Genomic DNA, 25,846 nt, shown 5'->3' with positions numbered 1-25,846 from the left:
CTTAATGAAAAATTTCGCAACACCAACTATCTAGATCAGATACTAGGTGATCAATCAAGCATACATGCAATAAGAATGAGAATAAACAGAGAACAAAGTTAAAATCCCAGATCTATAAACCTAGATGTCTTAATCGATTATGAGAGCCCCTTCCGGGAACCCTAAGCCCAACTCGGGATCTACTCAGACATAGCTGAGGTCGGCATCATCATTGGTTTTAATAAAAGTAATCAAAAATAGTAAAGAAAAGAGATGAAAGAAAGCTTCTCTATTGAAGAACTCAGACTTGAACAGTCTTCTACAAAAATCGCATAAAAAGGGCTAAAGGAAAAGGGTTTCTGTAAAGTATGAAGGGTTGTCTAAAAACGACCTAAATGACAAGTATTTATAGTCTTCAATACTCCATGGTCTCTAGGGTTCGGGAATTAAGGCTGAGAAATGACTTTGGGCTTCAGAAATATGGGCTTTAATTCGGACTTGGTCGGTCGCGGCCGGGAGTGACGTGACCACAGGAAATAGGCGGTTGGCCGCGGCCGTGAAGCTTGTGACCGCGGGGAATGAGCTGGTGGCCGCGGTCGTGTGACTTGCTGGTCGTCTTTGAGTGGCTCCGGGACTAATGGAATATCTTGAGATCCAACCGTTGGAATGTCTTCAAACTAATTGCATTTGAAAGCTGGTTGATTCTTCTATAAGTTGTCCAATTTTGAGGGTGATCAGACGGTGAGAAGGTCTTCGTCTCTCCTTGAGAGTTCTTACGGTCTGCATTTATCCAAAAGAGTCTTTTTGTTCCAATTTGTGCCTCTTTATCCCAAATTACCTGAAAAGTCTTTTAAAATCCGAAAACATAGAAATCCTTTGAAAACCTTTGAAAATGGAGTAAAAACACCTGTAAAAGACATTAAAGTGATCCATAAAAATGGTCAAAATCCGGTGTTATCAACTCTCCCAGACTTAGTCTTTTGTTTGTCCTCAAACAAAACAAAGGCTAAATCTCGGCGAGAAGTTTGAAAACACAGGAACTAAACGAAATCTCAGAGACCAAACTTCTAGACCAATATCAATCATTATGCATCAATCGGGAATAACCTAGAAAATTCTCACTAGCAATGCAGGCATAACTAGTCCGTTAATCCGTCATGCGGAAGTCTATGCACTAAGATCTAACTTCCAGTCAACTAGCTCTTAACATTCATTAAAAATCTCGGTGGTTCTCATCAAAGAAAGTATAGGCAAGGCAATCTAGGCTAGGTGTCAAAAAGGGTTATTCTAGAGGTAAGGTTTCAAGTGTTTACGGGTTACCTGAAGATCTGGAGGATGCAGGATATTATGCAAAACAGCAAGAGAGAGTGAAGCTGTTGGCATCCACAGTTTTCAGTCACTTTCTTCTTGCCATAGATTCCTCGTCCTCTCCCTCAGGTTCTCTCCTAACTCCCCCAGACTTAGATTTTTGTAAATCTTTCAAAACAAACCATAGCTCTTTAAATGGATAGTGGTTGCTTCTTGCTCCAAAAATTTTGACAATCTAAGACTCATTAGGCTTTTTGTTTCCCTCTCTCTTTTCATTTATTCATTCATTTTTTTTTCTAATTTTTTTTTTGAAATGGAGGGAACACCTTTAGATATAGAGTCATAGAGAGCACGAAATTAACAATTAAAATCAGTCTTGTAACTCTTAATGAGGTTTCCGATATTCTTCCTTCCCAATTCCATTCAGTCTTCCTTGTGAGTGACTGAAAACTGCGTCGCTCCTCTTCTCTCCGACGTTTTTGCATATATCTGCTGATATAAACTAAAGAGAGAATGCATGAGGATTGAAAACAAGGGTTTTGGGTTTAGGGTATGGTACCAGATAAAGATGAACTGGCCATCTAGGACGACAAAGAGTGGTAAAAATGAGGGTAAAAGACGTCCTAGATGTATATCTTGATGCCTGCCTAAAATCAACGATGAGGAAATTAGATATCAGTATTAAGGTCAAATAAAATGAGCTAGTATATCCTGTCAGAAAGAATCTCCATGAATAGAAGTCCTCTGGTGGGAGTTCGTAGTGCAAGTACTCTAGCTACCGCCTAGTCTAGTGCTAACCACAAATGAGCTATCATGCATAGTGTAGAAGCATGCATGTCTAAAATATCATAGTTTTGTGTCAAACATTCCTGAAAAATACATAAGGTCGAATAGGTTACATATTAAAATTTAAAAAGTACTTGAAATTTTGAAAGCAAAGCAAGGAAATGATTAGTACATATAGACATCCTCCCCCAGACTTAAATCACACTGTCCCCAGTGTGAAAAAGTTGGTGAGAAGATGGTGAATAAAAGCAAAAATGAAATAAGATAAAAGAAAAGAAAATGATGATAGAACCGTGATGGCAGTGAAGTGCTGATCAATCACTCATCCTCCGATGTGTCTGCTTCGAATTGGTGTTGCTCCTGTAGGAAAGTGACAACGCGCTCAAAGCGTCGTCCTTGTCTCTCAACTCTGCGCTCCAGATCAGAATGTGTGTGTGACGAAGTCGATGATGAGGTGTGGCCGGTCGAAACAGATGGCTGAAAGTGAACATGGGCCGCAGCTGCATCACGTTTTTCCTTGGCCACTATGTATTGGCCGATGGTGAATGGTAGACGAGGCACAGATGGAAGAAACTCATCTTGTTCCGGAGTCCATCGCGGACGTCCTCCGTTACACAATCTTGGGACTGATGCTGAAGGTAAGCAGACTCGGTGCTCCTCGGTGCCAGTGCAATACTTGTAGCCAAACCTGTCTGGATCGAAAGCGGCACGAGAGATAGTGTGATCGCGAGAGAGATAAAGTAGGTCATACCAGACGTCGGTAAGTAGATCATCAGATGAGAAATCGAATCCTACAGCCTGTAGTATCGCTGTAATAGCGCTCCCGTAAGCTGGAGTAGCGTCCTCGCAACCATGTAAATCATGCTTCACCTTCACCATGTTCTGTGCTATGATCCATGCAAAGCAGGCAACTCGTGGGTTTTCCATAAATGGCATCTGAAGTGTAATGAGCTTGGTCTTCAAAACGCATCCCATGTTGGCTCTAGAGAAAATCGTGTGTGCTAAGAGTTTGTGCACAACTCTCACTGCAGGATGAGTAAAAAGGGCTGACTTGGATCTCCCGCTATCATAGACGCCATGATCCATCTCTCTCCACAAGTCAAAATCGGGTTCTTCTTCAAGGTGAATACCATCAGTGTATGGAAGCTTAAGAGCTTCACAAAGTGCAGAAATTGTGAGCGAGTAAGTCTATCCGCGGATAGAGAATAACAAGATGCCATCAGATGCTCTGGGGTTCCTCCTCTTCGTGTGGTGGAGTGTAATAGTTGCTAAGAACTCGCGGACTAGCTCGGGATAACTTGGAAGGTTCAGCTCCATGTAGGGTCTCAGCTTAAGTGCATCGATGTACCAGATTACATCTTCTCTAATTCCAAGCATCTCGAGTGTATGATAATCAATGTAGGGCGTCAGTTTGATGTTCAGCTTCTTGAAATGTCTTACATAGTCCATTCTCGGGTTGATCTCTTTCCCAATGTATTGGATCTGTGGTGGCTCGGGAATTGCTCGTGTTTCTTTTGAGTGCTGGAGCAACCTCATTACGTAATTCCTTCTTCTCGGTCTGGCTTGGTTCAGCATGTACTCTCCAAGAGTACTATCATCGGAAACGTCCTCAGAGCTGTCACCAGTGCGACGGCTCCTTCGGGATATGCTTTGTTCCATTTTCCTACAAGACGAAATGATTCTTGGAAAAGGAATGATTATGGATGCTGATTTTAACACATTAACGACCAGTTATACTAATCCTAGTATCAAGAGATTAGTTAAAACCATGAGCAAGCATAATTGACATTGAATCGAAAAAAATCGAGTAGTTCATGACCAGATTCGGATTTTTGATGTTCTCAACATAGAAATCTTCTAAAAATTGGTTTTAATGAGCAATTTCCATGTAAAATCTATAGGTTACCTAATACTAATCACTAATCACACAAGACTCAATCAAATTCACCAAATTTTGCTGTTCCAAATTCGATTTTTATAAAGCATGTAAAATCCAAATTTCAAAAATCTCAATTTCTCTTAAGCTAGGTGTTAAAATCGATTTTCAGATAACCTAGAAGGATAATCTATTGTTCTTAAGCTATTTCCACCATCAATAAACCAAGATTTGGACTTTTCAAGAAAACCCTAAATTCCAAAATCAATTCAAAATGGTGAATTTGAGCTTCATACCTTGCTGGAAAGAGAGATTTGATGACAGATTTGAAATCAGCTTTTGAAAAAGAGTGAGGTTTAGGCCAAGAATCTCTTAAAAAGCTTAAGAATTGAAAAAGATGTTCTATCTCCTAAATCTCCAGGTCTTTTGGAAGGGAAGAGAAAAAGGAGTTTTTGATCCAAAAAGTTTGTTTCCTTTCTTTAAAAAGCCTTTTTTTAGCGAAAACGGGAAATTTACGGGAATTCAAAAGTTTACGGGAACTTACCTGTCTTGTCTTGTACGCAACGGGGAATTTAAAACTTACAGGAAATCTTAACGGGTTTTACCGGGAATGCTCCGGGAATCACCGGGAATCACCGGGAAACACCGGGAATCACCGGGAATCACCGGGAATCACCAGGTAACACCGGGAAACACCGGGAATTACCAGGTAACACCGGGAATCGCCAGGAATAACCGGGAAACTTTTGAAAAGCGGCGGAAGTCCGAGTTCCCGTCTCAACGACCAACGGCCGCGGTCAGGAGACGCGCGACCGCAGTGGTTATAGGCTCGGCCGCGGTCACATTCATGGTGCCGCGGTCGATGATGCTTTGGCCGCGGGTCGGTTGGTCGCGACCGCAGCCCTTTTTCCTGCAGCCTTCGTCCAACTTTCAGGTTTCTGCCGGGCCGAGCAGCTAAAAACATGTCCTTCTTTCTCGGTTTTTCTTATTTTCTAATTTTTTTGTTTTTGTTTTATAAAAGTACCTGAAATTAAAAGAAAAAAAAACATAAATTGTAAAAAAGAAAAGAAAACTAAAAGAAAGAGTGCCTAAATGGGTTGCCTCCCATTAAGCGCTTTTGTTTTAAGTCGTTTAGCTCGACGTAGGCATGAAGAATCAGGCTGATTTGAATGGCACTCCACTTGATGTGCCTTTATCACTTCCGGTTACTGGAGGTTTTACGTCTTCTCCTTGAGGAGCCGTCTTCTTTCCTTTACTCTTCTTTCGGACTTTAACATTGTTTAAAACCCTTTTTGTGTTTTCGATCAGCTCCTGGATTTGGTCCTCACTAGTTTCTATTGCATCCGGTGGAATGATGATCTTGATCTTTGCAAAAGCTTTTGACTTCTCCTTTTCTTTCTCTTTTGGCCGGCTTCCTTTGCTTGGAAAATCATCTAGGATAGTCAGATAAAACCTTCTGCGATCTATATTGAGGAAAACAGCATGCCGGTTTCCGTGATCGATTACTGCTCCTACGGTAGCCAGAAATGGTCTCCCGAAAATGAGTGGCCTCTCCTTGTCTTGATCCATTTCCAGGACTTGGAAATCTGCTGGAACAATCTTGTCTCCTACTAGAACTTGTAGATCATGAATCGCCCCTTCAGTATCCTTTTGAGATGAATCTCCAAAGATAACCTTGATCGTCGATGTCCTTAAGGTTTTTATGACCAATTTTTGGCAAATGCCTTTGACATGATGTTGACATCGGCTCCGGAATCACACAGTCTGTGAACTTGATTCCTGAAATGAAACATTGGATAACAAAACGTCCCGGATCGTCGGCTTTTGTAAGCCTTTGAAACAGTGATCGTTGAGGTACCTTGAATGGTGGCTGCTTGGCATCGACATCCTTGTAAAGTGGTACAAAGATTGGGGTTTCTTAATTATTTCCATCAGTTCTGGCCTCTTCTTCGGGCAATGTGGTTATAGCATTGCAAAACCTCTTGGGGTTATCCTCAACTCTTCCGGGAAGAGCTCCACTTTTCCTCTTCATAGAGTCGGCTGTTTGGGCAACTTGTACGTCCAGCTTTTTGATGTGCGAAGATAAAGCTTCAAACTTCCCGTTCAGGTCATTGTACATGCAGTCAACCTTCACATTCATGTCTTTAGATGCTTTCTCATTCGTCGTAACAAGCTGTTGGATGGACTGCTCAAGTCTTCCGATTTGTGAAGCTAGCTGGTTCGTTGTAACTCCTTGCTGTTGTACAAATTGATTGTCAAAACCCGTACCTTGATAGTTATATGGCTGTCGCGGTTGATAAGCTCCTGTCCCTCCGAAGTTTCCACCTTGGAACTTGTTTTGGAAGGATTTTGCTGTGGTGGGTAGTACTGATCTTGAAGATTCTCCACATTTGGATTGCGGTAAGAGAGATTGTTGTAATTTGCATTTCGGAAGTTGTTGTTGAAGCCATTGTTGAAGCGATTTGGATATGGTGCTTGTGCTCCTACATAGTTCACCCTTTTCTTCTTGAAAGGCTTGATTAATGTGATCGATATCACTAGGTCCTTCATCTTCTGCGCCATTGATGGTCTCACAAGCATGGTTTGGGGGATTGTTGCTTTCAAAAGCTGGCTCATCATGTTCTTCAACTCGGTTATCTCGTTGTTGTCTGCTCCGGTTTGGTTCGTCGAGCGATCGTATTCAGGACAATCATTGCTATTGGCTTGAGCTAAATTCTCGATAAGGGCTATTCCTTGTGCTATCGTCTTTTGTCCAAAATCTCCATTGCTAGCTGTATCAAGCGAAAGTTTGTATTTTGGTTGCAAACCTCGGTAAAGTGTGCTCAGGAGACTTGATCTGGGAAATCCATGGTGAGGGCAATCACGTTCATACTCCTTAAAACGTTCCCAGGCTTCATAGAAAGGTTCAGTCAGTCCTTGCTGAAAGCTTGAGATCTTGGTTCTCAACAAGTTCGACCTTGACTTAGTATAGAAGTGGTTCCGGAAAGCAGTTTTACATTCTTCCCAATTTGTAATCGATCCTGCAGGCAAAGATTTCAACCAACGGTGAGCTTTGTCTGCTAATAAAAAAGGGAACAACTTACACTTTAAATAGTCTGCTGGAACATGGTTTGTTCTCATCATGCTGCAAATTTCTTCAAAGAGCTCGATATAGTCCATTGGATGTTCAGAAGGAACTACATAGAATTGGTTTTGTTTCACCAATGAGATGATTTCAGGCTTGACTTCAAACTCATTCCGGTTCGGAAATGGAACTCGAATTGCAGATCGGTTTTGAAAATTTTGAGTAGGTGCATCGAAATCAGCTATGGGATGGTTCCTGGGTTGTCTTCGATGTTGATTTGCTGGCTGAACAGGGCGGTTAACACGTCCATTCTGCTGCATCCCTTGGTGGTCACCATCAGCTGCATTGATAGATGCATCAAGGTCTTCACGTTCTTCTCTCTCGCGGTTTTGGTGGTTTCTTGGAGGAACTTCATCGTCTTCTCCATTTTGTCGAGCATGATCACCTTGTCTGTGATCGTTCTCTTCATTTTCTCCATGTTCGGACCCGTCTTGGTCCATATTTAAAGCTCCGTTAATAGGATCTCCAGGCTGGTCGTCGTTGGCCATTCATTGCGTTCGTCTAAGTCTTCGAAGTTCTCTTTCGTGTCTGTCTATCTCGTCTAGAATTGGAATGTTTTCTACAGGTGTGCGCCTGGTATTTATGCAATTCAGAGAAAAACAAAAAAAGGGAAAGAGAACTTAGTGCAGCGAAAGAACTAGAGATCAGGTGTCTAAAACAGAAATTAGAACAAGAAAAATAACAAAAGGCAGCGAAACAAATCCATAGCAACGGCGCCAAAAACTTAATGCATGTCAACTGCGTGAGGGAACAAGTTTTACCCTTAACAAAAACAAATGAAAGCCGCAAGTGTACAGCTATCAGTGGTAGTATTTAGGGATCGAATCCACAGAGATTTGTGTGCCTGGTATTCTTCTACGATTTCTAACTTTTTGTCTAAACTAGATTGGTTTTAGAGGTTGGTTGTTTTTCGCATATTAAACTAAAACGAAAGAAAGCAAATAAATTTATCCTAGAAAACAAGTAGAAAAATCGAATGGAAAGCAAGTAAAGCAAGCAAAATATCGAACCTAAACAATTGAAATGCAGATCTAAATAAGCAAGTAAAAACCGATTGGTTTGTAAACTATGGCTAAAAACGCTGAGCTTTCGGGAACTCTACAGGGATTAGAATCGGTTTTAACACTACAGATGATAGATTGGGATTGACGGATATCGAAATATAGGGTTCTAAGCTAGAGTACGGCGGTATGACTACGTCACTGTTGTGATCATAACCAACTGTTTCTCGCAACCCTGACCAGTAGGTTTCCACTCTGGCCCTGAAAGGGAGAGAACGCAAGAGCTGCACAAGACTCGTCAGTACTCACGATCTCGCCGCATGTAGGTTTCCACTCCTACGGAAAATCGTCTGTTTCATTCTAGGTCCGATACTTAATGAAAACTTTTGCAATACTAACTGTCTAGATCAGATACTAGGTGATCAATCAAGCATACATGCAATAAGAACGAGAATAAACAGAGAACAAAGTTAAAATCCCAGATCTATAAACCTAGATGTCTTAATCGATTATGAGAGCCCCTTTCGGGAACCCTAAGCCCAACTCGGGATCTACTCAGACATAGCTGAGGTCGACATCATCATTGGTTTTAATAAAAGTAATCAAAAACAGTAAAGAAAAGAGATGAAAGAAAGCTTCTCTATTGAAGAACTCAGACTTGAACAATCTTCTACAAAAATCGCATAATAACGGCTAAAGGAAAAGAGTTTCTGTAAAGTATGAAGGGTTGTCTAAAAACGACATAAATGACAAGTATTTATAGTCTTCAATACTCCGTGGTCTCTAGGGTTCCGGAATTGAGGCTGAGAAATGACTTTGAGCTTCAGAAATATGGGCTTTAATTCGGAGTTGGCCAGCCGCGGTCGAGAGTGACGTGACCGCGGGAAATAGGCGGTTGGCCGCGGTCGGGAAGCTTTTGACCGCGGGAATGGGCTGGTGGCCGCGGTCACGTGACTTGCTGGCCGTTTTGAGTGCCTCCGGGGCTAGTGGAATATCTTGAGATCCAACCGTTAAAATGTCTCCAAACCAAGTGCATTTGAAAGCTGGTTGAATCTTCTACAAGTTGTCCAATTTTGAGGGTGATCAGACGGTGAAAGGTCTTCGTCTCTCCATGAGAGTTCTGATGGTCTGCATTTATCCAAAAGAGTCTTTCCAATTTGTGCCTCTTTATCCCAAATTACCTGAAAATTCTTTTAAAATCCAAAACATAGAAAACCTTTGAAAACCTTTGAAAATGGAGTAAAAACACCTGTAAAAGACATTAAAGTGATCCATAAAAATGGTCAAAATCTGGTGTTATCACTCCAGCATAAGCACACTTAACTCTGGAGTTCTCTCAAGACCAGTGTCCGAAAACATAAGTACTTTGATGACATAGTTAGCCAAAGAAATTCTTATAAGTCTTTTCATATACCAGGAATCGGGATGTTACAATTCTCCCTGACTTCCAAGGAATTCGTCCTCGAATTCTCTCTAACTCAACCACGTCCCAAGACACCATCCGGGTCAGAGCCGGTTAGCTAACCTGACGCTCTGATACCAATTGTGAGACCCCAAAGCCGGAGAAACTCTATTGAATAACTTGACTAATACTCTATACCAAAATGATCTTTTAAACAACACCTGAAAGGGAAAAAAAAAGGTGAGCATTTTGAAGATACTCAGTGAGAACGATCCTACCTGCACACTTGATCTATACGAAGAATTAAACATAACTACATATATGTCTACTTAACCTACGATTAGACAAACAACAATCATAAATATTTCACAAGTACACAAAAACGTAGCACACAAGTTCTCACTCACGAGAACGTCACAATGTTTAAATCTGGTGACTCGTCAGCCACAAATCTCACAGGCCGTCAGCCATACTTCCTCTGTGTACGGTCCAGCCATGGTCCCACTTTGCGAAACATCCTTCGTGAAGACCATCAAGCAATCCGTCCATAGGCCGAGATCAATCATGCGCTCTAACGCGCTTAGATTAAGACCAATCAACAATACATACAACAATTTCAAAGAATCATTCATGTTCATTTTAATTAAACATCAATCTCTAATTCTAGGTTCAGCACACACATATACAGCTATGTCTAAGAAAACTTATAGATCCACAAGTCTCGCCTCACCTTTACTTGATGATGAATAATGAATATGGTTCACCTTCGGCCAGATTTGACATCCAACTGAAAAACGATCATAACTTTCTTGTTACAGCTTGGAATGGGTATTGAAAGATAGATATGGAAATCTGGATTAATAATCTTAACGATGGTATGTATATAGTCTTCTGAAGCTTCCTAGATCGACGGAAAAACGCTTCGAAAGTCGGCTGCTCACGGATCAAACCTTTGCAAATATGGCTCGAGAAAAAACTCATAACTTTTAGAATATAACTACAAATAATGATCCGTTTGCGGCTATAGCTAGATATGAGGGTCTAGAATCACCTTACCAAGTTTCATACTGGTATAATCTGGTTAGAACATGTCGGATCAGCCTTCTAGGTTGCTGTAATAGCTTCTTCTTCGAAGTGTTTTGATGGTGGCTGCTTAAATGTGACTCCAGCAGGGCTTTGCTGCTCTGATCTCTCTGTTTCTTCTCTGCCACGAACTCACTTTATATATAGGGTAAAAGATGAGGCTTCCTAGGTTTAGGGTTTCCAAGAAAATGTCCCCAACTTGGGTCCAGCATAGCGGTGTACGGCAAGGCCGACCATACAACGCTTTCATAAACAACATCTCAATGCTCGCCTAAAACTGTTGTTATAGGAAAATTCCACCAAATGCAGATACTCCTTTCATTTGCCACCCCAATCTAACACACACGCCCATAACAGATCCTATAATCCTTATGGTTCGTTCGGACTGACCATCGGTCTGGGGATGGTAAGCCGTACTCATGTGGACCTTAGTCCCGAAGCGTTTCTGCAAAGTCCTCCAGAATGCCGATGTGAACCGTGAGTCCCAATCTGACACAACACTCGCCGGTACACCGTGTAACTTGACTATTTTCTCAACATACAACTTAGCCAAAGTATCCTCCTTGTCATGCTTGTTTACGACTAAAAAATGTGCGGACTTAGTCAACCGATCCATAATGACCCAGATAGAATCTATTTTCTCGCACACAGGCAATCCTGTCACAAATTCCATCGTGATCATGTCCCACTTCCACTCGGGAATTGGTAAACTTTGCAACAAGCCGCTTGGTACTTGATGCTCAGCCTTAACCAATTGAAAGGTTTGACACCCGGCCACCCACTCAGCCACGTCCCGCTTCATCCCGACCCAGTGGTAATACCGCTTGAAGTCTTGGTACATCTTCGTCGATCCTGGTGAACCGCGAACTTGGAATGGTGAGCTTCCCTTATGATTTCTTTCCTTAATTCCTTGTCGTTTGGTACACAGACCCGATCCTTCACCGCGATTGTCCCATTGTTCAAAGTCTGGTATTCGGTCTGATCCATCTTTACCCACTTCATCAGATTTTCATCTTTTTCCTGAGCAATCCTTACTCGGTTTAGCAGATTCGCTTGATAAGCTGAAACTAAACCCAACGCTTCCACATCATCGGTCAAGGCCGCTAGCCGTAGCGTCCCAACCATTCGGACTAATCCTTCAACATCTTGCTCGGCCAGAGCCACAACCCTTTTCCATCTAAGCGCATCAGTGACTAGATTTGCTTTACCGGGATGGTAAGCAATATCTCAAGAAGAAGGTCAAGAAGCTCACAGTGCTGTACACCCATATTCAAAAAAACGTTAGACGTTCGTCGGACGGTCGAGGTCTGCCTAGCGCGTAAACAAAAAATCAGAATTAATCAGAGATTAATTAATGATTAGTTTTATATTTATTTAAATTATTTTAAATATATTTAATATATATTTTTAAAGATTAATTTTGTTATATTAGAGAATATATGAACTAAAATTTGTATAAATATATGCATAATGGTAGACCTAAAAGATATATTAGTGGATTGAGGACTCATATTTAATTCGAGCCCATAAATGCGTATGACATTTTTTTTTTTATAAAGTTGGTCTTTTGAGTTGTCCCAAATCGACAAACTTGGATTATTAAGAAGGGGAAGCTGCATTATAAATGAGAGTGTTCATCTTCTAATAAAATATATCCATATATTGGGCCCGTGGCAAATTCTTTGCGCAATCCACTCTAGTTAATAAGTTACCGATATTTTTTTAACAATATTTTCAATGCAAATATAAATATATTTCTTGCAAAAGTTGTAACAATGTTTGTTATATATATTAATATTGATGACAATTTAAAGTTGCAAATGTATGTTGTAATCTTACCACAAAAGTAGCAAAAAATTTGCTGCATGAATACCACAAAAGAATCAAGAAATAATTTTATTGCAAATCTGCAATAGCATTTGCTATGACTGTTTCATAGCATTAATACGATAAATTTGCAGTGAAAATATCATTACATTAATACCACAAATATAGTAACAAATCAATTCATTGCAAAATTGGCAACGTTTGTGCAACAATACAAATTTGCAAGACACAAACAGCAACATTATAAATTTGTCGCAATTATATTACAAATTATATGTTTGAAACAATGTCTTTGGCATATTGCAACATGTAATCGTCATTGCAATATGGCTATTTTCTTGTAGTTAGCACCTGCTTCACCAAAGAAGAACTCGGCCACAACTCCAGCACCAGTTCAAAGAGAAGAGATTGGAGAGAGTTCAACAGCTTGTCCACCTGAAATGCCACCTGGTAAAGAGGCTTGGATTGATCCAGCAACAGCCTTCCTCCCTGAGTCACCAGAAAGCAGTCCACCAATGGAGCCATCTCCATCATGTTCCACCTCCAACCCTTCATACTATGTGGGGTCTGACCTCAGTGATTAGGTACCACCTCCAAAGCCATGTATATATGCATGTAGTTCTTGATTTTCCACTTTGCATTTTTCTTGTTTTTCTTTTCCCTCCTCTCTCATATTTTTATAACACAATGGACTGTGTTTTTTTAGTGTGGAGGAGGGGTTTAGTGTCTATTAACCATGTTTTCTTTGATCTTATTTGCTATTTTAGAGTCTTGAGTCTCATTGATCATGCATTAACATCTATTTTCATAGAAAAACAGAAAAAAAATTGAAAAAAAAATTGAAAAATTTTCACAAAAAATCTTCATTTAGTTGCATTCACATCTTTAGGATTAAGTCTAGTTGCATAATCATATAGGTTTCATCATTTGCATGGGAGTAATGATAGATTTTTCCTTGAGAGAGCATCACTTTAAGAATTTTGTTCATCGCACTAGTCTCTAATTCTCTGTTGCATGCAAACAAGAAAGAAATCAAGATTGATCCATCCTTGGAACTTGTCCTTCTCTGCCTTTGTGTTGGTTGAATCAAGCTTTGAATAGTTCCAGTCTTGCTTAAGTGAAAACCATAATTTGACAATTCAATTATTATGTTTGTGCATGTCATTGTGAACTCATGGGTACCATAAAATATTTGAGCTTTATTATCCCTTTTTGCCACTCTTGCTAGCTCAAATAGCCGTTCTCTCATCTTGAGAGAGTTCCCTGCCTTTAACCAAACCGTCTTTGAAGCCAACAACCCTTAGTGTGTGCATATGTGTGAGGCCTTGTTTCTAGTAGACTTGGTAAAAAGTGTTGGGTTTAGAGCGACAGAGATAGGGCTGCATGTAGATACTAGTCCAACATCAAGGAATAGTCTAGGTTTAGGCGAGCATGTAAGAGTTTGTTTGACCTTGTGAGCTGAAAGAAAAATCTTGAGAGGTGGAAATGGGAAAGAAAATGGTTCTGTCTAGGGGAATGTGTTCTAAAAAAAAAAGAAAAGAGAGTGACAAATGAAAAGAAAGCTCTAAGTTAAAGTGCTGACTAGAAAATAAAAGAAAGGAATTAAAAAGAGAGAGAGACTTGAATAAAGAAAAGAGCTAAGTGTTTAAATGAACAAAATCTCACTAAGTGTTTGAAAAGAAAAGAGAGCATTCCTCTTGAGTTTAAATGAAAAGGAGTGATGAGAGCTGGTGACAGGTTAAGTTAAGAAGAGAGACTTCAGGGGTTTAAAGTAAGGAGTAAAATCATCTTTTGGTTGTGGGTAAATGTAGTTCTAACTCTGTATGCATCCATTGCTTTTTACCCTTAGCATATTACTAAGTCTACTATTTTTTGAGAAATCATTTTGCCTAGAGTAACCAGTGACTTATATTGAGATCATATTAATCTCAAAACCCAGTCCCAAGCCAAATGATTTCACATGATTTGCATGAGCATGATCCACATAAACTTTAATGAATGTCAAAAGGTTGGAACTAGGACTGCTTGTGAAGGCTGATGCTTAGGCTTGGTTCATTTTGTGACGAGTATGGCAAAAGTTTTATGAGTAATCTTGTTTGCACTGCATTTCAGAATTAGAAACTAGGACAATGAGATTTGAATTCTTTTAGTGATTGATAACTAAGAGTTTTCACTCTTTGTAGAGGTTATCGATCCCCTGTCTTGTAGTACAAGGGGTTATCAAACCAAACTTGTGTATGAGGGACTTATAACACCGTATTTTGACCACTTTTATGGATCGTTTTGAAATACTTTTTCTATGTTTTTAATTGCTTTTAAGTACTTTTATTACGTTTTTCTAGTATTTGTAGTTCCAAGACTCTTTCAGGTAACTTAGGGAAAAGCTTAACAAAATGGATAGAAAACCAGATTTCAGCTCATAGTCAAACTGTCAGAAGTTCACCCCCGATTGAAGACCTTCTCAACGTCTGATCCAACTCAAATTTGGAGATCTTAAAGATGTAAGTATCAGCTTTCCAACACACTTTACAGCTTGGCAATCGAACGGTTCAATCAAAAGATACGCGAAGAGCAAGTTGTTGATAGACAAACCTTTTTAGGGTCTCAGGGCTATCAATCCCCTTGTCAATGTAGCACAAAGAGGTTAATCAATCCAGATGTGGTGTTAGACACTAAACTATGTGATCAAGTTCTTAATTCAAGCAAACAAGAGTGGATTTTGATTAATCTAAAGACAACTACAAACATAAACTGGATTAAAAACTAATGACAATGACAAAACAAGAACTAAGCAATGACAAATGATGTGAATATACTATGATGGAGGCATGCGATTCTAGACATGATAGTTGGTTAGGGTGCTTGGTGCTAAACTAGAAGTGCTAATGACAATGATGAGACATGATTCAAATAATTAAGAACTCTAATCTAGGTTAATCCTCTCATGAAGGTATTAACCCCTATACTAATCCATTTTCAAACCAAATTCCCATTTGTGAAATATGAATCAATATGCATTAATAAACAGTTCTCAATGATCATTCAAGCAAATAACAATACATCATCATGCAGAAAAATTCTTAAACCCCTAATACAACTCTTTCAGGAATTTCATCAAACACTTTTGGTGCATGAAATTCCCAGAATCTAGATCTCAAGTGATTATCAAGGATCTAGCATAGAGAACAGCTGTTTAGAGAAATGAATCAATGAATCTAGCCCTAAGCACTCCTAATCTAACACTTTAGCACCCTAACCTACACATCTAGAACCTCATTAAGGTGACTACTCACTAATCATGATCAACACACTAGATCCTTTGCAAGATGTGTTGTTAATTATGATTAGAAGTTTGATTTGATGATAAGAAATGATGGAACAGGATAAAAAGAAACTTCCAAATCGATATTAAGCTCTCTAAAACAAGTGTATTAATTAGGTTTTCACAAAAGGGGAAAGAAGACTAAAAGTAGATTCCTCCCATTCTCCACAAATTAGGTCTAAAAACCTTATAAAGGAGGCTTGGGCGAACCGGGTCAACCCGGAACAAACCGGGTACTGACCCGGCCTTGGTGGGCAAAGATGGGTTTGCCACGGTCTGGTGTGTTCTTGGTGTGACCGTGGCAATCCTGACCGTGTCAAAGTCTTCACTTGTGTTCTTGGTTCCTTATGATGCCACGGTCTGATCAAGCTTCGTCTGGAACCCGTGGCAAGTCACCATGTCAAACGCCGAAGATGTGTAAATGTTGCCACGGTCAAGCTCCTAAACCGTGGCATTCAGATCGTGTCAAAACCAGCATGTATGTGAAATCTTTCCCAGCCAAGTATTTGTTTGCCACGGTCAAGTCTCAGACCGTGGCATTGAAACCGTGCCAAAACCCGAAGCCGTGTAAAAGTTGTCTCCAGCCAATTGTTCATTTGCCACGGTCAAGTCCCAGACCGTGGCATTCAGCTCGTGCCAATCGCCGAAGCTTTGCAGGAGTTGCCACGGTCAAGCCTCAGACCGTGGCATTTTGGACGTGTCAATCGCCGAATGGTTGCAAAGTTCTTCTCAGCCAAGTGTATGTTTACCACGGTCAAGTGTAGACCGTGGCATGAAGATCGTGTCATTTGCCGAGGGTGCACAAAAGTTGCCACGGCCAAGTGTGGACCGTGGCATTCCATCGCGGCATGTTTAACTTAGTCATTCTGGGCTGTCTGGACCATCTCGCATTCCGGAGAGTGTAACTCCCTGGAGACTTGTCCGAATTGAATGATTTCGGTTGCAGAAGACAGAGGACTTGTTTATCTCCAACTTTGGTGAAGGAAGCTTCGGTGCTTGGGAAGTGTAAGGCTTCCTGGAGGGCACATCTTTGCAGTGCATGTACACGACCCGAGAGAGGCGTCTAGACATGTGTCCATTCCGGAGACCGTATCTTCCTGCTCATAGATCCGAATTGAATGCTCTTGGACGTTCTGGAAAGACGACTCAAATGTCTCTGATTCTCATGCAGGACCCGGAAACTGAATCGGCCTGGAAGTGCACCGTCCTTCGCATCCTTCAGAACTGATCTGCTCGGTCCGGAATACCTGCGAGATAGGGGTTCCTTCCGACGAGCTTAACTCTCTGCTCACGCGTCCGAATTCCACGATTTCACTTGCTATGAGACCGTGATCCAATGCTCTCCAACCTCTATGAAGCACCCGCCATCTGAATCGGACCGGAAGGTTCCCCGGACAGGTGATTTCTGAGACATGTTTGCACCCGGAGATTTTGGCCGATACACTTCACTCGCGGTACATGAAAATGGCCGGTAAAGCTTCCCGCGGTACATGAAAATGGTCGGTAAAACCTTCCTGGCCAGCGAGAATGGCCAATATCCTCCAAAGACCCAATTTTTCCACTTTTCAAGCTTTGCTCACCATTCCACCTCCTGGATTCATGTTTTCAGCTCCAAATTCACCTGATAAACACTCAAAACATGCAAAGACTCATTTGGACCTAATGCATCTCCTAAGTTCTAAAACAAACCCTAAGGACCTAAAATGCATGAAATAAAACATGATTTGGAATGATTTATGCACCCTAAATGATGCAAATTATGGACATATCAACTCCCCCACACTTGTCCTTTGCTTGTCCTCAAGCAAAAAGAGCAAATGAGAGAAAGAGGTTGTATGCATTGGGAGTTCACATTTCCTTTTTGAGAGAAGTGATCACAATGAGAATTAGGACTGCCCAAGAACTATCCCTTCTTGCACCATGAAATGACACTTCTCCCAGTTCAGCACCAAGTTGTGTTGCTCACATCTCTCCAACACCTGTGTCAAATTAGAGAGACAATCCGAGAAGGAGGAGCCATAGACACTAAAGTCATCCATGAACACCTCAACTTTCTCTTCAATAATGTCAGAGAAAATGTGCATCATACATCTTTGAAAAGTGGCCGGTGCATTACATAAACCGAAAGGCATTCTCCTATAAGCATAAGTGCCATAAGGGCATGTGAATGTTGTTTTCTCTTGATCTCTTGGATCTATAGGAATTTGAAAAAATCCAGAGTACCCATCGAGAAAATAAAATAAGGATGATTAGCTAGCCTTTCAAGCATTTGATCAATGAATGGTAAAGGGAAATGATCTTTTCTAGAAGCAGAATTCAATTTCCTATAGTCAATGCACTTGCGATGGCCGGTTATGGTTCTTTGAGCAATGAGTTCATCCTTATCGTTTTTCACCACTGTGATCCCACCCTTCTTGGGCACAACATGAACAGGAGACACCCATCTTGAGTCAGAGATTGGGTAAATTATCCCTGCCTCAAGAAGTTTTAGTATCTCCTTCTTAACCACTTCCCTAAGGTTGGGGTTAAGTCGTCGTTGATGCTCAATAGAGGACATAGATTGGTCCTCTAGGTGGATCCTGTGGGTGCAAATGTCAGGAGAGATCCCTCTAATATCAGCCAAAGAATACCCTATGGCTCTCCTGAACTTTCTTATTTCATTAAGCAATGCACTCTCTTGGTCCTCTAATAGGCTATCATTGATGATGACAGGATAAGTGGAGTTTAAGCCTAAGAAAGCATACCTGAGCCCTGTTGGTAGAGGCTTGAGCTCAACAGGGGGTGCATCAGCCTCATTCCAGTCCTGGTCCAAGCTGCTTTGGCTGGTGACTGATTCCTTGATAGCAAAAACTTCAGAACCACCTTGTTCCAGCTCCAAAAACCTTGTCTCAGGACCCAGCTCTCTTGCATTGTCCAGATACAGCTTATACCCTTCACTTGCTTCAGCTAAGAGCCCCTTGTCTCCTTGTTCTTGAGTTAGAGCAGCTTGAAGAGGATCCTCAGTGTTCAGCTCCTCAAGCAACTCATCAGCCAACTGATCCATTGTCTCCACATAGAAACATTGACCTTCAATGGTGGGTTTCTTCATCATCTCATTCACATCAAACTTGAGCCTTTCAGACCCAAGTTGAAGCTCTATTATCCCACCTCTTACATCAATTATAGCTCCTGCAGTGGCTAAGAATGGCCTGCCCAGGATGAGAGGATCTACTAGTTCCTCATCCATTTCCAGCACAACAAAATCTGTTGGAACCTCAAAACCACCAATCTTAACAGGTAGATCTTCCAACATACCAACAGGCAATCTAACTGATCTATATGCAAGGATAAGAGAGATCCTTGCAGGCTTGAACACTCTAAAGCCCAGCTTCTTTGCTATGGAGAATGGCATCAAGCTGACTGATGCTCCTAGATCACAAAGACATCCAGAGAATAAAAGAGGTCCAATGGCACAAGGGAGTGTGAAACTCCCTGGATCAGTTAACTTCCTTGGGATGGACTTCTTCTGAATGATAGCACTGCATTCATGACTTAGTACTACCATGCCTTGAAGCTCTTTTGTCTTGTTCAGAATGGCATCCTTCAAGAACTTCCCTATCTTTGGCATCATTAAGAATGCATCAATGAGAGGCATTGTGAGTGGTGTCTCCTTGAGTGCCTTCTCAAATACAGCTCTTGCCTTGTCCACTAGTTGCTTCTTGAATCTCCCTGGAAATGGGAGCTTTGGTTGGTATGGAGGTGGTGGCAGATATACTTTTTCTGGTTCTGGTTCCTTTGCTACCTCTTTACCCTTTTCTGTCCTTGGTTTCTCAGCAACTTGATCATCCTTTAAGGCTGCCTCCCCCTCAGGTTGATCATTGTCCTCAATGATCACTTTGTTGTTCTCAATACCAGGTAAATCTTTTCCACTCCTCAGTGTAATGGCCTTGGCATATTCCTTGGGTTTGGGTTCTGGTTTTCCAGGTAGGTGGCCTTGGTTCCTTGAGCTTGATGCCTGGTTTTGCTTCAGTTCCTTGATTTCCTGTTGCATGGCTGCATTCTGGCTTGCAAAGATCTGTTGACCCTGAAGTAGTTGTTGCAGAATACCCACCATATCTGTACCCATCTGTGGCTGCTGTTGAACTATTGGTGGCTGAAACTGTTGTTGAACAGGCGCTTGCTGTTGGAACTGTGGTGGACCAAACCCTGGTGGTGCCTTTTGCTGCTGTGTATTGAAATTAGGACCCTGAAATGATTGCTGTTGCTGACCAAAACCTTGATTCTGAGCAAACTGATGCTTTGGTTGAAAAGATCCTTGAAAGTTGTTCTTGGGAACAAATTTCTGTGGAGCTTGAGAATTGGGATACACCTGGTCTTGTGGGTTAGCTACAATGGTGTTCCTGTAAGAGAGGTTTGGATTGGCATTACCATATTGATATCTCTGGAACCTCTGATTCCCAATGTAGTTGAGCTCCTCTTGGGTAAGACCTTCTTCACTTATGTTCTCAAAGATTTGAGAAGGTTCCTCATACTCTCCAACAAAATGCATTGGCTTCTGAGTGGTGAATTTCAGCTTGTCTAATTCACTCCTCAACTCCTTAACTTCTCTGGTGAGCCTCTGTTCTGAGCTTGAACCTTCAGACCTATTTGATCTGTCATAGTCTTCACCATAAGTATCATTGCTCAATGCTAAGTTCTCCACTAGCTCTAAAGCAGCATGAATTTCTTTACCCAGAAAGTTCCCATTGGAAGCAGTATCCAGCTGGTTTCTAATCTTGGGAAGAGCTCCTCTATAAAGTGTGCTGAGAAGAGAAGCCTCACTAAACCCATGGTGTGGGCATTGGTTTGTGTAGCTCCTGAATCTCTCATATGCTTCACCAAAACTCTCATTGCTGTGCTGAGTGAAGCTAAAGATTTGGTTCCTCAGTTTTGCAGTTCTTGAGGTGGAGAAGAACTTAGATAAGAATGCTTGCTTGCATTGCTCCCAGGTTTGAATGGAGCCTCTTGGAAGATTTTTCTCCCATTGATGAGCTTTGTCACCAAGACTGAATGGGAATAGTCTTAGCTTGAAGCTGTCTTCTGAAACTCCATTAATCTTGGTCAGATCACACACCTTATCAAACTGATCCAAGTGTTCCAAGGGATCTTCCATTGCTAACCCATGGAACTTTGAATTCTGGACCATATTCAGCAATGATGCCTTCACTTCAAAGTTGTTGTTTTGCACAGGTGGTGCCTGAATACCAGCTCCATACTGACCGCGGCCAGCTAACTCCGACTTTGAAGGCCCATTTTTGAAGCCCGTATCATTTTCCTAGCCTCAAATCCAGAACCCTAGACACCAGAGAGTATTGGGGACTATAAATACATGTTATTTAGGTCGTTTTTTAAGAGAGAAGAGGAGAGACGAAATATTTACAGAAATTTACTTTACAGAAATTTTACTTTAAGCTTTGTTTTTAGGTTTTAGGGAGAGAGAGATCTGTCTCTTGAACCCTTGTTCTTTCTTTTTCAATTTCGGTTTCTGTACTACTTTTTAATACTATGTTTTTGATTTCGTTTATTATCTCTGAGTAGTTTTATTATTGGGATTAAGGGATTTTCGATGGGGATTTATATGTCGGTAAGGGTTCCATGAGCTTTTGAGCCGAATCTTAGAACTTTTTCTTCTGAATTTGTTTTTACTGCATGAGAGTAGCGCCATGAACTACAATCTGATCCAGGTGCTTGGTGACACGAAAGTGTTCATCCGGTGTCATATCTATTTTGGGAGAGCAAAACAAACATAGGAGTGGAAACCTACCTATGGGCGATTTGTGAATGCTGACGAGTCTTAAACATAATGCATCTCTTCTTTTCCAGGGCCATAGTGGAAACCTACTGGTCAGGATTGAGAGAGATAGTTGTCTATGATCACGACAGTGGCGTATTCATACGTCCGTGACTCCAGTTCGAAAAGTTTAAGCTAAGATCTTATCAAATTTACTCTCTAGCAATGTTTTGAATCGTTCATACCCTTGAGAAAACTTCCCTGAACCCCAGCGCCTCTTTTCTTATAGATTTACACCGATTTTCATTCAAGCTTTAGTCTAGTTTATTTACTCTTTCAATCGTTTTTCATTTAAGCAATTAGGTTAGCCGTTTTTCTTGTTTTTACCCGTTTTCGTTAAGTTTAGTTATTAGGTCATTTTAATTCCCGTATTTTTCTCTTTAGGATTCGTTTTTACATTTTAAACACACCACCAAAACCCTCTCAAAACTCGCCTGGTTCTAGACTTCCTTACTTTATATTTCTTTCGAAGGCTTTTGCAGGAAAGATCCTCCTTCCCTGTGGATTCGCTCCCTAAGTACTACAATCGATCAGCTGTGTACTTGCGGCTATTGATTTCATTTAGGGTAAAACTTGACAACCCTCGACACATGACACACCACATCAAGTTTTTGGCGCCGTTGCCGGGGAAGGCACGCGTTTTCTTTTCCGCAAAACCCTAAGAAAGGTTGGTAAATCAACTCTAGAACCCCTTTTCTGCATATTTCTATTTTTCGGTTATTTTAATTCCATTTCAGAAGATATGGATCCTATAAATCGAAATCCACACTATGATGAAGGTTTCTACAACACTCCTTAAGCCACCAGACGCAGAGAAGAACACCAAGCCTGAGATCTTAGCTACATGGATCGATACAGCCAGCCAAATCATACATACCACCGGCGCAGAGAGCCTGTTCGACGCCGGGAAGATCCTTATGGTCCTCCTCCGACCTACTTCGAGCCACACGCCTATAATCCTCCACTGCAGAACCCTAGTCAGCAAGAGGACAACTTGAGGATCAGCAGACGTTTGGGACGCCTCGAAGGAATGATAAACCAGTTCCTTGATTAGCAGATTCTCACCGAAAACACCCTGCTCAAGAGAATTGATTCAATCTCTGAAGAGTTCAACAGAAAATTCGATGATCTGGCCAATCATGTTCGTGTTCTGGAAGAACAAACCCACAAGGACGCACAAACACTAGCTGGGATGATCCACCAAGTCGCAACATAGCAGACAAGACAAGGGTATGACATCATACAAAACTCAAGCGATAATGTCGAATCGAAGCAGGAGATCAAAGAAGTCAGAGAATCCACGTCCTGTTATAGAGAGAAGAAAGACGAAGAGTTGCAGGAGATCGAGCATAGGCTGAACAAACTCGAGCTCAAAGCACGAGAGATTAATGCAAGAATGGAACAGATGCCCAACATTGAGCAAATTGAGAGATTTTCTCAGAAATCTCCCAAAGATCCTGATGAAGATGCACAACAACGCCCTAGTATGAGTTCATATGATGCTGGTCTACCAAATAAAGAAGCTGGAGAAGTTCGTGTCAAGTACAAGAAGGAAGAAACGGACTATGAGCGAATTATATCTGGAGTTGGTCGTTCAGATTCACCTCCGGGATTTGAGAGAAAAATAATACATCTTCTGTCCCAACTTCAACCTCCAGCACCTAAAAAAGCAACTCAGGAAGCAGAAAACCAAGTTTCAGATGAAGAAACAGATTGGCAGGAATCATTACCTTGTATGATGGCAAAGGAATGTGTTGAAGATTCAGCTGACTCTTCAATCCAAGAAGACCCGATATGCACAAAGATAAAGATGCCATACATCGATTCAATCATTAAATACGATGCTGCAGCTTTCTTTTGTGAATCCTATTCTGCGTTTGAAACACCAACCAACACCTACAGAGAAAGGCAAGTTTGAATTCTCCATAAGGTCAAGACTACAGGTCAGTTTCTTATCTCTTGTTCTATTAGAGGAGAAATGTTTAAAAACGTGCTTTGTGATTCTGGAGCTTGTCTTAACATGATGTACAAGGCAATTGCTTTTAGACTTGGTATTAAATACCTGCGCAGGACTAGAGCAAAGATTACTCTAGCCGATGATTCCAATGCAACGCCTCAAGGAATAGCTCATGAAATTGTTTTTGGTAACTAATCTGCTTAATAAACAAAACAAGCATGAAAATGAAACAAGAGATGATATTTAAACTAGGTGAGGATGCAAATGACGATAAATAAACAAGCAAATGATCGGATGATGATGATAGATGTGTGAGCCAAAACTCGCACAACCAAAAATTTGTTAAGGAAAACTTCAGGGATCCGAAATATCTAGGGTTTATCGCAAGAGCAGTAAGATCAAAAGAAGGTTTTTGCTGAAAAGTGTTTTATCTTATTGTTCTCGAGTTGTCAAAAGTTACATAATGAATTGTATAAATCGCCTATTTATACTAGTTCTCCAAATCGCCTAGCCGAAAATCTTGGGAGAGATTTTCGGAATCTTTCCTTATCTTGTAGTGCGACCACCGTCATAATGCTTTTGCCTAGGGTTTCAGTGGGCTTGCGTCCTTCGGCTCGGCCCATCTTCTCTTGTGCACGGCTCGGCCCATCTGAGTGTTTTTCACACGGCTCGGCCCACTTACATCCTTCTCACAGCTCTGCCTATTTACAGCTCGGCCTTTTCCTCTTATGCGGGGCTTCGGCCCATATCTGATGAATCACTGTTTCCCCTTTGCCAAATCGGCTCTCCCCGATGTTCTTGAGATGGCTTAAACCGATTGGGGTGAAACCTACCCGAACAGTTAGCCCCCCAGTGATGTGGTGTGTGTCGAGGGTTGTCAAGTTTTACCCTAAATGAAATCAATACCTGCAAGTGCACAGCTGATCGATTGTAGTACTTAGGGATCGAATCCACAGGGAATGAGGATCTTTCCTGCAAAAGCCTTCGAAAGAAATATAAAGTAAGGAAGTCTAGAACCAAACGGTTTTGTGGGGGTTTTGGTAGTGTGTTTAAAATGTAAAAACGAATCCTAAAGAGAAAATACGGAAATTAAAATGACCTAATAACTGAACTTAACGAAAACAGGTAAAAACGAGAAAAACGGCTAACCTAATTGCTTTGATAAAAATCGATTGAAAGGAAATGAAAATAATGAACTAAAGCTTGAAATAAAACAGTGTGAATCTATAAGAAAGAAAGTGATGGGCTTCAGGGAAGTTTTCTCAAGGGTAAGAACGATTCAAAACATTGCTAGAGAGTAAATTTGATAAGATCTTAGCTTAAACTTTTCGAACTGGAGTCACGGACGTATGAATACGCCACTGTCGTGATCATAGACAACTATCTCTCTCAACCCTGACCAGTAGGTGTCCACTCTGGCCCTGGAAAAGAAAAGATGCATTATGTTTAAGACTCGTCAGCATTCACAAATCGCCCATAGGTAGGTTTCAACTCCTATGTTTGTTTTGCTCTCAAAAACTAGATCTGACGCCGGATGAACACTTTCGTGTCACCAAGCATCTGGATCAGATTGTAGTTCATGACAGTACTCTCATGCAGTAAAACGAATTCAGAAGAAAAAGTTCTAAGATTCGGCTCAAAAGCACATGGAATCCTCATCGAACAAATAAATCCCTATCGAAAATCCCTTAGTCCCAACAATAAAACTACTCAGACATACTGAACGAAATCAAAAACATAGTATAAAAAAGTAGAATAGAAACCGAAATTGAAAATGAAAGAACAAGGGTTCAAGAGACAAATCTCTCTCTCCCTAAAACCTAAAAACAAAGGTTAAAGTAAAATTTCTGTAAAGTATTTCGTCTCTCTTCTTCTCTTCTTAAAAACGACCTAAATGATATGTATTTATAGTCTCCAATACTCTCTGGTGTCTAGGGTTCCGGAATTGAGGCTGAGAAAATGATACGGGCTTCAGAAATGGGCCTTCAAAGTCGGAGTTGGCTGGCCGCGGTCGCGGTGCTTCTGACCGCGGGGATTGATCTGTTGGCTGCGGGTGGAAATGCTTGCCGGCTGGTTTACGGGACATCTTGCTCTTCGCGTATCTTTTGATTGAATCGTTGGATTGCCAAGCTGTAAAGTGTGCTGGAAAGCTGATACTTCCATCTTTAATATCTCCAAATTTGAGTTGGATCAGACGGTGAGAAGGCCTTCAATCAGGGGTGAACTTCTGATGGTTTGACTCCGAGCTGAAATCTGGTTTTCTATCCATTTTGTTAAGCTTTTCCCTAAGTTACCTAAAGAGAGTCTTGGAACTACAAATACTAGAAAAACGTAATAATAGTACTTAAAAGCAATTAAAAACATAGAAAAAG

General features: G+C 41.0%; 1 non-coding gene and 1 pseudogene across 1 annotated transcript; both read left to right on the top strand.

Moving 5' to 3' along the window:
• Positions 1 to 6,791: 6,791 nt before the first annotated feature.
• LOC112085804 lies at positions 6,792 to 6,892 on the top strand (annotated as a pseudogene).
• Positions 6,893 to 20,510: 13,618 nt separating this feature from the next.
• LOC112085654 lies at positions 20,511 to 20,617 on the top strand. The gene has a single exon (XR_002898954.1). It is a non-coding gene; the product is annotated as a small nucleolar RNA R71 (small nucleolar RNA).
• The last annotated feature ends 5,229 nt before the right edge of the window (positions 20,618 to 25,846 follow it).

The sequence above is a fragment of the Eutrema salsugineum genome, unplaced genomic scaffold (assembly GCF_000478725.1).
Source record: "Eutrema salsugineum unplaced genomic scaffold, Eutsalg1_0 scaffold_3, whole genome shotgun sequence".
Classification (NCBI taxonomy): Eukaryota; Viridiplantae; Streptophyta; class Magnoliopsida; order Brassicales; family Brassicaceae; genus Eutrema; species Eutrema salsugineum.
Note: the sequence above shows the minus strand (reverse complement) of the source record. Positions and strands in the feature narration are given on the sequence as shown.